Source organism: Taeniopygia guttata, chromosome 12, assembly GCF_048771995.1.
Source record: "Taeniopygia guttata chromosome 12, bTaeGut7.mat, whole genome shotgun sequence".
Classification (NCBI taxonomy): Eukaryota; Metazoa; Chordata; class Aves; order Passeriformes; family Estrildidae; genus Taeniopygia; species Taeniopygia guttata.
In genome coordinates, this window is record NC_133037.1 from 9,895,413 (window position 1) to 9,901,184 (window position 5,772).

Sequence of the window (5,772 nt, forward strand, 5' to 3'; positions counted from 1 at the left end):
AAGAACATAATTTCAGTGTCTCTTGAGGAGCAGGAAACGTTGCAAAATCTCCTCATATATCTGGGTGTGAATCTATGTAAATAGGTCATATTCACTGAACTGTGTGCCTGGAGCAGTAACAGCAACATCCCAGCTGAAGGTTCAGGACCAGGCACCAGACCTGGATCTTCCTAATTTTGAGGACTTTTGTGCTATCTCTGCTCTACAGCCTCCAAGGAGGTTGACTTCTCCTCTGTGCTGGGCTCCCACTGTTTCACTGCCAAGTGATGGGGTCCCAGCTGCCTGTTGTGCCCTGGTACCCCAGGAGCTCTGTCTGTCGCTGCCGTGGTGTTGCATTTCTGACCCGCTGGTGCTCCAGCTGTGACCCGAGCGAAGGTTACAGTGTTTGCATGCAGGCTTTGTGTTTGCTGTTTAAGGCTCTGAATTCCCTGGGCTGGCTCACCCTTTGTGTTTCCCAATTCAGTGCAACCCAGACAGGCGGGCAGCTCTTCCTTGAGGACATTCTCGAGAGGTGTGCCAGTGTCTGACAGCCGTGGTGTTGGCGATGCAGGGAGGACACAGCACGGTCACAGCTGTTCAGTCTGTAAACATTGTCCTCAGAGCCACCATCTCCTCTCACAGCTCCCCCAGCCGCTGCCCGCAGAGCTCGGCACAAGGATCCTGCACCAACGCGCCCAGCCCTGGCGTATTCCTTCCAGGAGAGGGCAGGGGAATACAGTTTATCACAATCACTCCTGAGCTGGAGCCAACCTCCATCCAGGCCCAGATCTTCCTGTACGTCTTCCAGTGTATTTTGCTTTCCTAAACTTGGATGAGCAGAAGCGGGTTCTGAATCTCCTCCAGGTGAGTCAGTGGGTTTTGTCACATTGACAGCCTGTCCCTGAGTCATATTCGGGAGGGGCGGCTTGGGCAGGGCTGTGTCCCTTGCTCTAGAACCTCTTGCCATGAGCCTCGTGTGTTCCACTGAAGGCATCTGGGCAGCTTCAGGACCAGGGTTTAAATAGCCGAGCCCCAGCTCTTGTTCTTCAGCTTGCCATCAAGCCAGGGCAGGCAGTGATGGGACAACTTTTGTGTGTGTGTGCTCAGCACACCCCTGCCCCTGCAGAGGGGGTCTCATTCCCTCGGATGTCCACGATGTCAGCAGGAACAGCTCTGCTCCATGGTGTTTTTGCCAGATTAAAGTGCAGGGGTTGCACATGGAAACCCGAGGCTGGAGCTGGACCTGGCTAAAGATGGCTTAGAGAAATGCAGCCAGAAGGTCAGCTAACATTTTTGCTCTCAGTATATTAATGAAGAGAAAGTTTGGGAGAAAATCAGAAACTCTCCCCAGGTCCCCCCACTGTCTTTAAGAGTCAAAAGCCTAATAGCATAAAAAATCCTAAAATTAGTTTCTTCCAACTTATCTCCCCCTGGACCTATGAAGCTGACTTGAAAAGACAACATAATTTCCAAACCAGTGGAGGAAAGGAAAAAAACCCAAATGAATAAACTTGGCCCTGGGAGCACAGATGCCCTGGCAAGGCCAAAGAAATTAAGTCCTGAGATTGCTGTTGCTGTTTCCACCTTGTCCTGCAGAGACACAGCCAGGGATAAACATATTCTTTGTGTCAATATTTCTGTAGCACTGAGAGAACTTACAGTCCTTATCTGTGAGTGTCACGGACTGCTAAGTTAATGTGATCATAACATTACTGGAGAGTCTGACAGGCTTTTTTTGTTCCCTCTGTCCCTATGTAACTGTTCTGGTGCTGAAAGCTGAAGCTCAGAAGAGCTCAGCTGGATGTGACCAAGGGCTTTGTGGCACATGGAAGGGATCCATCTGCAGGAGGCTAACTTAAAAAAATGGAAAAAGCCCTCAAACAACACACAAAACAAACAAATAGAATTTGAACCTCCTTTTTATTTATTTTTACTGTGTTTGATTATTTTTGCTTCTTTCAACCTTGATTTGTAAATCAGATGGAAATGTGTGAATAATCAATTCAGCCTGACTAACCCTTATTTTGCCAGGTGGCTGCTTGGCTCATCATATTACTAATAGTTTGCTGCTGCAGTAAATGGGAAATAGCAAGGGCTGGGGCAGAAATACCACAGGTGACCTCTAAAGACAACAAAGCACTCACCCAATGCAACACGATCTTTCTTTTTGTCCATCCATGAAGTTAATTTTTCTTTCAAGTCCCCTTAAAAACGAAAAGTAATTTGTAACACAGAACTGTGCAAGCAACATACAAAAGAGGAGAAAATCCGAGGCAGGAAAAGTCAGCCTCTGTAGAGCATGAAAGGAAAGGCAAAGTATGAGCAGAGCCAGACAATTCTTAGGTGTGAACTGCTGAGTGTGGTGTGGGGGAACCTTTGCTGCCTTTTCCACCTTTAATGGCTGTGTGTTACGTGGCACCCAGCAACTCATGAACAGTTCAGCCTATGGCTCCTTTTTACCTTTGTAAAGCAGGGAAATTATTATCTTCAGGAAATTTTTTTTTAAGCTGATTGCTGAGGTTTATCTGCCTTTCCTGGCTAGATCTTTAGCAGACAGCCATCAGACAAAAGCGAGTTAAAAGGACCTTAACTCTGTGTTATCACCAGTGTTTGACTGGGCTGTGCCAATGCCAGAAAGGCTGTCTGAGCAGGGCAACCAGTTTGACTGAAGTTCTCGCCTGAAAGGCGGCAAAAGAGAGAATGGAAAATACCCAAGTAATAGCAAGGGACAGAAGTAACTATAGATTTTCAAAGGAGCTCTTGAAGAGGTGAAAAAAGGGAAGGAAATCTCTTACTGATGCACAAAAAGAATGGGTTGGGAAAATTCAGATGTATTTCACAGCATGGAATGAGGACTCAGTTGTGCTGCAGTACCAAATGAAGAACGCTGATATGAGACATCAGTTACAGATGCACAAAAATTCATTCCCAAAATCTTGTCCCAGCCCAACAGTCAGTGCTGGTTCTCATGAAGAGTTGGCAGAAAAAAAGGGATCAGAAGTAATTATATTTATCTAGATCTGTGCATTTCCCCTGCTGTTAATAAAGGCTTGTAGTGTTTCCAAAGCCTTGAGCAAAACTTAGATGTGTGTCAGCTTGCTTTCCCTGTCGTGGGGCTCAGAAGAATTAACCAGTTCACAGCTTGAGAAGTGCATGCAGAGATCACAGAGGGATGGAAAGAGGCTGAGTCAGCTCAGAGGCTGGCACCTGCCACTGTAGCTTGTAATCTTCAGTTTTGAATTTAAGCCCCAAAGTGTGCCTGCAGACCTCAAAACCAGGTCTGCAGTTCGAGGCACTCCTAGCAGACTCATGGATAAGAGAATATGGTCTAGCTGAGAAAGAAAATGTCTCTGTTAAAATGCTTGCCCAGGAAAGATGCTGTCATGGATGAAGCTGCAGAGATGTTTCAGCAAGGACAACCCCAGACTGGCATTCTAGGGGGTAGTGTGCATTTCCCCATTATTTTGTGCATTTTTTGTGCGTTCTTTTGTGCATTTCCCCATTATTCTCTGTTGTAAGGTGACAGGTTTATGCTGTAGTGAGGCATCAGAATTTGTGCTGTTGTATATCCTGTATTTTAATTTCAACATATCCTTTGTCTCTGTCTAAAAATTCTGCCTGAGCAGAAAAGAAGACTTGGATATTTGTCTAGGGTGTACTGATGCCCAACAGCCTGATCAGGGCAGTGACTTCTGCGAGAGCTCTGGACACCCAGGAATGCTGAAGGCACAGCCACTGAGCCTACACACAAGGGCTGTGCTGGAGTTTCCCATGGATTCTGTGAGCACAGCAAAGGGGATCTGGACATATGCAAAAGGCTTGGTGCATGAAGAGCTTGTCACACTGTGTGGGTGAGCTTGGCTCAGGGTTCATTCTGCGTGCTCTGCACTCCCTTCCCAGGTGCTGTGCACTGCCTGCATTTCTAATACTTTTTTTTTCTCCCCCCATAGTGAAATCTCAGGGAGAAACACAGATGCCTTAGTTACACTTTCCTGATATTTTCCATTGCACTTCACCTCACAGCAGTATTGAAAGGCTGAGATGCTCAGTAAGGTTCTTCAGATGTGACAAAGGATCAGATCCCTCCTCCATCGCGCCATGAAGCCACACAGGGGCAGGTGCTGCCACAGGGGATGGTGGCTGTGCATCCCCTCCCACAGCAGCATGTTTGGATCTGCTTGAGCCCACTGGAAATTCCCACCTTCCTATCTCCAGCCTCAGAAACAGCCAACAGCACAGCCCTGAAGCTGCAGAGTGGGCAAAGGACCCAGCTTCCAGTGGTGCTTTTGGGGAAGTGAAAAGGTTGTGGGCTTAATAAAACTGATGAAACTTGAAAAGCAGAACTGGGAAAACACCATTTTATTTCCACATAAGGTAAATATGGGACTTCACTGCATTTCTAGCAATTTAAAGAAAGTCTAGAACTACTGTGATTAAATATGAAGACGTTGCCTTTTGCAAGTGGAAAAATGAAAGTTAGGTAGGTAATAGTAATGATAAAATTAAGATCGCAACTTTTGATTGTTTTGATGTCATAAACATTACAAGGGAATTTTGTGCATGTTCAAATTCTATTAAAGCCCAGCCTTGTTGGCTTAGATTGTATCTAAATTTCATGTCCTTTGCATTGCTAAATCACACTAAACTTCGCCTCCTCAGGAAACAAAGGGGTTTTAATTGAGAAAAAGCAGTAAAGCGAGGTTTGCCAAACATCTATTTTGGGTAAAAATATTTAAGGCCGACATTTTTACCAACGTAATCCTTTTTACGTCAGTGAAGTTACACTAATGCAGAATTTGGCCCTGCTGTATTTGTACAAATATAGTATCTAGGGTTTTGATGAGTACGTATTCATACATTATTCATTGAGACTATGTGGAGAGGAAGAACGAGGTCTGTGCATGCGAGCAGAGCCCTGAGCACCCCCAGTTCCTTTGAGCATCCCCAGTAGGATGAAGCAGCACCTGTAGGGTCACCCCTGTGCTGCTGCCCAGCCATGACTTATTGAGGCTGAATGTCCTCCTGGGAAGAGACTGGTTTATGTTTGCCAGGCTGTGGGATGTGTTACTGGCAATTCTGAAGAAATGTAGATAGAGGATATTTTTGTGAGTTCAAATTGAGCTGGATTTGAGAAGAGATGAGACTGCATTTTGGTTCTGCCACAGACTATTTGTTTGATCCTCTGTGCCTCAGTTTCCCCATAAAATGAGAATAACACTTCATTTTCCCTGCAGCACAGTGAGGCCTACTGTGGGAAGAAGGAATGGTGTGCTGTCCCATGTGCCCTCAAAAAAGGGTGCCAGACCTGTTGTCATAGAACTGCATTCTGATATCCCAGGCTGCACCTTCCCAAGAAATCTGAAAAAAGGAAAAACTGCGTTTGAAAAACCACTGATTGAGCAGAAAACCTGACTGCTGCTGCAGCTGGCCCCACTGTGAGCTTCCTCTGCAGGAGCTGAACACAGATCCTGATCCACACCAAGCACTGCATAACTATAGTTTGTTTGTGTATACATCGATGTATATACATGTACATAAATTATGATGTGTGTTTATATGAAGAACTAGTGATGTCTGTAGTAACAATGGGGTGTGTGGGGGAATGCTGGAAATGCCCCCATCAAGCTTTGGCGGGCAGGGGAAAGGGCATGGGACTCCTCATACCTCCCCAGGGACTCGCTTATCTCCGCGGGATGTCCAGAGGCTTGCACGCTTAGGGCTGGAAGGGACATTAACAGTCCACCTAGTCCAGCGCCCTGCAAGGAGCACTGACGTTTCCAACCCGATCAAATT

The 5,772-nt window shown here is 46.1% G+C and overlaps 1 long non-coding RNA gene across 2 annotated transcripts; it reads left to right on the top strand.

Annotated features, from left to right (window-relative positions):
• The first annotated feature begins 524 nt into the window (after positions 1 to 524).
• On the top strand, positions 525 to 5,353 carry LOC140684978 (uncharacterized). Of its 2 annotated transcripts, XR_012058037.1 has the most exons (3): positions 525 to 843; positions 4,003 to 4,353; positions 5,214 to 5,353. It is a non-coding gene; the product is annotated as an uncharacterized lncRNA (long non-coding RNA). The 2 variants fall into 2 exon arrangements; XR_012058036.1 differs by having other exon boundaries at positions 4,003 to 5,353.
• The last annotated feature ends 419 nt before the right edge of the window (positions 5,354 to 5,772 follow it).